Source organism: Oratosquilla oratoria, chromosome 8, assembly GCF_046742065.1.
Source record: "Oratosquilla oratoria isolate Oo_2021 chromosome 8, ASM4674206v1, whole genome shotgun sequence".
In the NCBI taxonomy this organism is placed as follows: Eukaryota; Metazoa; Arthropoda; class Malacostraca; order Stomatopoda; family Squillidae; genus Oratosquilla; species Oratosquilla oratoria.
In genome coordinates this window covers 55,272,676-55,280,175 of record NC_134784.1, presented here as the reverse complement: position 1 = coordinate 55,280,175, position 7,500 = coordinate 55,272,676, and positions in this window count along the sequence as shown.

The following is a 7,500-nucleotide window of genomic DNA, read 5'->3' as shown; positions in this document are numbered from 1 at the left end:
TATTACACATTAAAGTTATCATTAATAATACTTACTAAACTTGTCACAATTAGAATATTATAAATTTGTCCCTATTAATACACATTATAATGATATTCTACGGTTGTCATTATTAGTATATTCTAAACTTTTCATTATTAGTACAAATCAAATTTTTCAATATTAGTACATATCAAAAATATTTAATAGAACCTTCTGAAATTGCCATTATTAAAACATTTTGAAGTTATTATAATATAGTTTTTTAAAATTTTGATTATTAGTACACTTTTATCATTAATATATTCTAAACTTCTTATATTAAAGTTCTGATATCAATAATTCCGACTGAACATGTTACTTTTAGTGCATATTAAATTTATCATAAAAGTATATTCTAAACATCTTGTTACTAGTATTTTGTATTTTTTCACTATTAGTACTCATTAAAGTATTAGTCATTAATGATTTTACTAATAGTACATTCTAAACGCTATACGTTTTTTTTTAATTTCCCTTTTTGTTATATATTACATTTTCCATTAACATGTAAACTTGTCATATTCTAAACTTTTCATTATCATTTCACATAGATTTTATCTTTAATAGTGCTTTCCAAACTTGTCATTATTAATATATTAAAGTTTTCATTATTATTGCACATTAAAGTTATCATGCAATAGTACCTTCTAAACTTGTCATTATTAGTATATTCTAAACTTGTTATTAATAGTACACATTAAATTGACATGTTATTATAATACATGTATTATGTACACATAATCACATGTTTACAATATTAAATGTGTAGCAATAATGACACGTTTTAATTATATTGATAATGCAAAATTTTGTAAATACTAATAATAGCATAATTAGAAATTGCTATTAATGATAACTATAATATGTACTAATAATGATTAGTTTTGAAAAAAAGCTAACAATGTCACATTAAGAAGCCAGTAATAATGGTAACTTTAACATGTACTAATACTCACAATTTTAGAATATACGAGTTTTAAATAATTATAAACTTTGGAATATATTAGTATTTACTAATACTGATATTTTTCGAATATATGAACAATGACAACTTTAGAAAGTATTGTTAATGATAACTTTAACGTGTACTAATAAAGATATGCTTTAATAACTTAAAAATATGTTAATAATAACAATTTTATGATATACAAAAATTGACAAGTGTAGAGGGTATTAGTGATAATAAATTGAATATGCACTAAATAAAAAAAAATTAGAAAGATACTATTAATGATAACTTTAATGTGTAGTTACAAAGGTACTACTAATAACTTTAATGTGTACTATTACTGTACATTTTAATAAAATCCAATATTGACAAATTTAGAAAACACCAATAATGAGATGTATTACTATTAATGATAACTTATATAGCAAATGGCAAATGACGACAAGTTTAGAATATACTAAAGTTAAGAAACTACTCTTAATGATAACTTCAATGTGTACTAATACTGTGATTATGATATGCTATTAATAACAAATTTGAAAGGTACATTAAAAATATATAAAAAAAATGACATGTTTAGAAGATAAGTTTAGAATATACTGATAATGACAAGTTTAATATAATAATAATGGCGATTTTAGATGGTGCTAATATGTGCTAATGTGGTAATAATGACAATTTTAGAATACATTAAAAATAGCATTTTTGTAATATACAAGTAAAGATAAGTTCAGACTGTACCTTAATGACAACTTTTAGAAGGCACTATTAATGATAACTTTAATGTGTACTAATATAAACAAAGCACTATATACTAATAAGGGTAAGTCTAGAAGGTACTATAATTGATAACGTTAACTTGTACTAATAACGACAAGCTTGGAATATACTAATAATGCCAAGTTTAGAAGGTACTATTAAGGATAACTTTAATGTCTATTAATAGTGATAAGTTTAGTGTATACTATTAACGAGAAGTTTAGAATATACTAATAATGACAAGTTTGGAAAGCACTATTAAAGATCAAATCTATGCGAAATGACAATGAAAAGTTTAGAATATGACAAAGTATAATTTAATTCATAATATAATAGAAAATTTAGAAAAAAAAACGTATAGCGTTTAGCAGGTGTATTATTAAATCTTTAATATGTACTAATAATTACTTTAATGAATACTTATAGTGAAAAATATACAAAATACTAGTAATGGCATGTTTAGAATATACTTTTAATGATAACTTTAATATGCACTGATAGAAACAAGTTTAGAATATACTAAGAATATCCTCTGCAATAGCCATTATTAGTGCATATTAAAGTTATCATTAATAGTACCTTCTAAACTTGCCCATATTAGTACAAATTATGTGATTATTAGTACACTTGAGTACATATTAGAATTATCATTAATAGTGCTTTCTAAACATGTAATTATCTTTCATATTCTAAGCTATTGGTACACATTAAAGTTATCATTAGTAGAATGTCCTAAAATTTCATTATTAGCATATTCTGAAATTGTCATTAATAGTACACATTAAAGTTATCATTAATAGTAACTTTAATCTGATCATTATTTGTATTGTAAACTTGTCATTATTAGTATGTTCTCAACTTATTATTATAAGTATATTCTTAACGTATCATTATTACTATTCATTAGACTTACCATTAATAGTACTTTCTAAACTTGTTATTATTTGTAATATTATAAACTTAACCATAATAGTATATTTTCAACTTTCATAATATTTTCTAATATTTGTTATTATCAGTATCCTCTACAATTGCCATTATTAGTGCATATTAAAGTTATCATTAATAGTACCTTCTAAACTTGTCGTTATTAGTATATTCTAAACATGTGATTATGAGTACATATTAGAGTTATCATTAATAGTACTTTCTCAACATGTACTTTCATATTCTAAGGTTGCCACTATTGGTACACTTTAAAGTTATCATTAATAGAATATTCTAAATTTTCATTATCAGTACATTCTAAACTTGATCATTATTAACATGTTCTATAATCATCATTATTAGTATTAGTTATCATTAAGAGTATTTTGTAAACTTATCATTATTAGTATCTTCTATACTTGTCATTATAAGTATATTCTTAACGTATCATAATCACTATACATTAAGCTTACCATTAATAGTACTTTCTAAACTTGTCATGATATGCTATATGTTATAAACTTACCCATAATAGTATATTCTCAACTTTTATAGTCAGTACACATTAATGTTATCATTAATAGCCTCAAACTTGTCTAACCTTGTTATTCTTAGTACATATTTAAGTTATTATTAAAGAAATCATCTGATTTTGTTGTTATTAGTATACCCTATACTTGCACTCGTTAAAATGATCATTAATACCACAATCTTAATTTGTCATTATTAGTACACATTAAAGTTTTTATCAGAAGTACCTAAAAGTGTCATTAATCGTATATCCTAAACTTGTCATTAGTAGAACATATTAAAGTTATCATTGATATTCCTTTATCATTCAAACATTAATTAGTAATCATTATTAGTGTATTCTAAACTTATTATTAGTCATTATTCAAAAACTCTAAACTTTTCTTTATTAGTACACATTCAATTAGTACACATTCAATTAGTACACATTCAATTAATTGTACCTTCTAAATATGACATTATGACACATTAAACTTGTCATTATTAGTATATTCTAAACTTTCTTTAATAGTACACATTAAAGATATTGCTAAGAGAATCATATACATTAAAGTATATTATTACTTATTATATTCTAATTTTGACATTATTACACACAATAAAATTGTCAAAAGTACCAATTATTACATTCTAAATTTGACATTATTTGTGCAAATAAAATTGATCATTAATCGCACACTTCTTATTATCAGTATATTCTAAATATTTATTATTATTAGTAAACATTGAAGTTATCATAAATATTACTTTCTAATCTTGTCATCATTTAGTATATTCTAAACATGTCATTATTAGTATATTCTAATAATTATTCTAAATAGTAATCTAAATACTATCTTCTAAATCTGTCATTATTATAGTGTTCTAAACTTGTCATTAAAGGATATCATTAATACCATTGGAGTGTTTTATATTTTTATACTTTTATACTTTTCATTATTAGTACACATTAAAGTTATCATTAATAGTACTTTCTAGACTTCGCATTATACGTATATTCTAAACATGTCAATATTGGTATATTCTAAATGTGTCTTCAACTTCTCATTATTAGTATGTTCCAAACTTGTCATTAATAGTTCATTTTAAATTCATCATTAATAGGACGTTATCATTAGTATATTTTAAGTCTGGCAATTTTAGTATAGTTCTTGTTATTCTAACCTTGTCATTATTATCATAATTCAAACTAGTATATTTCTGAACATATTATTATTAGTATATTCAAACTCCGTTATTATTAGTAAACTTATCATGAATAGTATATCCTAATTACTATTATTAGTATATTCCAAATTTGCCTTAATAAGTACACATTAAATCTATCATTAAAAGTACCTTCTAATCTTGTTTGTATTAGTATATTCTAAATTCATTATTAGTACATATTATAGTTAACAATTATTGTAACATCTCAATTTGTTATTATTATTATATTCTAAACTTAACAGTACCTTCTAAACTTCTTATTATTACGTGCCATTACCTTTTAAACTTGTAATAATCATTATAATTTATTTTTGTAGTATCTTCTAAACCTGTCAGTATTAGAATGTTGTAAACTTGTCATTGTAAGTACACATCAAAGATATCATGAATAGTACCTTTTAAACCTGTCATCATTAGAATGTTTTATACCTTTCATTATTAGTACACATTAAAGTTATCATTAATAGTACTTTCTAAACTTCTGTATATTCTAAACATGTCTACATTGGTACATTCTAAACATGTCAATTTTATCATTAATAGGACGTTCTAAAGCTATCATTATTAGTATATATGTTAAAGTTTAAACTAGTATATTCAAAATATTCTAAACTTGACATTATTATTATGTTCTAAACTTATCAATAGTGAAAATTAAAGTCATTAATAGTACCTTCGATACTTATCACTAAGAGTGTCCTTTAGATTTGTCATTTTTAGTATATTTTAAACTCGTCATTATTACTTATCATTAATAGCATCATTATCGGAATATTCTAAACTTGTCATTATTTAGTACCCATCAAAGATATAATTAATAGTACCTTTTAAACTTGTCATCATTATTAGTACACATTAAATTTATCGTATTAATAATGCAAAGTTTAGAAAGTTCTTGTAATAGCAAAATCAGAAGTTGCTATTAATGATAAATATAATACGTACTAATAATGATTAGTTTTGAATAACCTAACAATATCATGTTTAGAAGATAATGGCAAGTTTGTAATATACCAATAATGACTAGTTTAAAAGATATAGTGATAATGCATTTAACTTTGACAAGTTTAGAAGGTATTATTGATAATAACTTTAATGTGTACGATAATCAGAAGTTTACATTATACTAATAAAAAGAGGTTTAGAAGGAATATGTATGAGTACTAATAATGGAATTCATTTAGAATTTAGAATATACTAATAATAATATAGTTTAGAGGGTACTAGAAATGATAACGTATAATATGAACTAATACTGACAAGTATTAGAATATATAGAGAAAATGTAGGTTAATATTGAAAAAAAAATTAAGAATATACTAATACTGACAATTTTAGAATAATAACCAACCAAACAAGCTTAGAAGGTATTTTTAAAGATACCATTAATGTGTAGTAATCATGAGAATTTTAGAATCTACTAAAGAATGAAGTGTGGTAAATACTATTGATATAAGTTATTGTGTACTATTAATGAAAAATATAGAACATACCTATAACGACCATGTAGAAAAGGAACTAGTAATGTTAACTTTAAAAAACAAGTTTGGAATATATATCCTAAACTTGTTTTTATTATTACACATTAAAGTTTAGTAGTGTTAATTTTTAATTTTAACGATAATGAGTAACTTTAATTTGTAATAAGTATAGAATATACTACAGAATTACAAGTTAAAAGGATACTGTCAATGATTAGTGTATACGAGGTACTATTAATAACTTTTAAGTTTCACTAATAATAAGTTTGAGAACACACTATTATATGCCAGGGTTAGAAAATACGAATAAAAAAGGATTAGTGGGTACTATTAATGGTAGATTTAATGTTACTAATAACGTCAAACTTGGAATATAGTACATAATGAGAAGATTAGAAGATACTATTAGTGATAAGTTTTTACTAATAATGACGAGTTTTTAATATACTAATATCTGACAGCTTTAGAATATCCTAGTTATAAACTATAATGATAATGATAATGGTTTAATGGACAAATTTTAACATATACTAATAGACCAAGCAGAGACTATTCTAAGCAATAATATATTTAATATGTGCTATTAATGACAAATTTAAAATATTCCCAATGTAGACATGTATAGAATATACGTTTATAATGAGAAAGTTTGGAAAGGTACAGTTAATTTATAACTTTTATGTGTACTACTAATGAAAGGTATAGAACATTCTTATGAGGACAAGTTTTAAAAAGGCACTAATTAAAATATACTAAGTAACGACATCTTTTAGAATAAATACTAGTTAATAACTATAATGATAATGATAAGGTTTTTTAATGACAAATTTAACATATACTAATATTACCAAGCTGAGAATATTCGAATAATGATAGATTTTAATATGAGCTATTAAGGACAAATATAAAATATTCCAATGTAGACTTGTTTAGAATATACGTATAATGAGAAATTTGGAAAGTACAGTTAATGTTAACTTTTAGGTGGACTAATAATGAAAGGCATAGAACATTCTAATGCTGACAAGAGTTTAAAAAGGCACTATTAATGATATCTTTGATGGGTACTAATAATGAAAAGTTTAGATTATTCCGATAATGACAAGTTTAGAAGATTCGAGAATGATACGAGAATGAAACGAGTTTAAATATACTAATAATTACAAGATACGAGAATGACGAGTTTAAAATATACTAATAATTACAAATTTTATAGGGTACTATTAATGATTAATTTTGAAGGTACTATTAATGTTTTTATTAGTATGTTCTAAAACTTATCATTAGTTTAGAATGTTTAGACTATTCTAGTTTAAATGATATTAATAAAGACTAACTTTAACCAAAATAATTGCCAAGTTTAGAATATACTAATAAAGATAAGTTTAAGGACGTCCTAATTAAAAAGGAATTTAAGATGAAGAATTATAGAACAAGTTTAGAAACATACTAATGATGACAAGTTTAGAATATACCAATGAAGACATGTTTAGAATAGACTGAATTTAGATAGTAACAATTAATGATAACTTAAATGTGTTACTAATAGCAATGATAGGAAATTAAGAAATAAAAAGTTAGAAAAACAACGGAATATAGAAAAATAGATAAGATATGAATTAT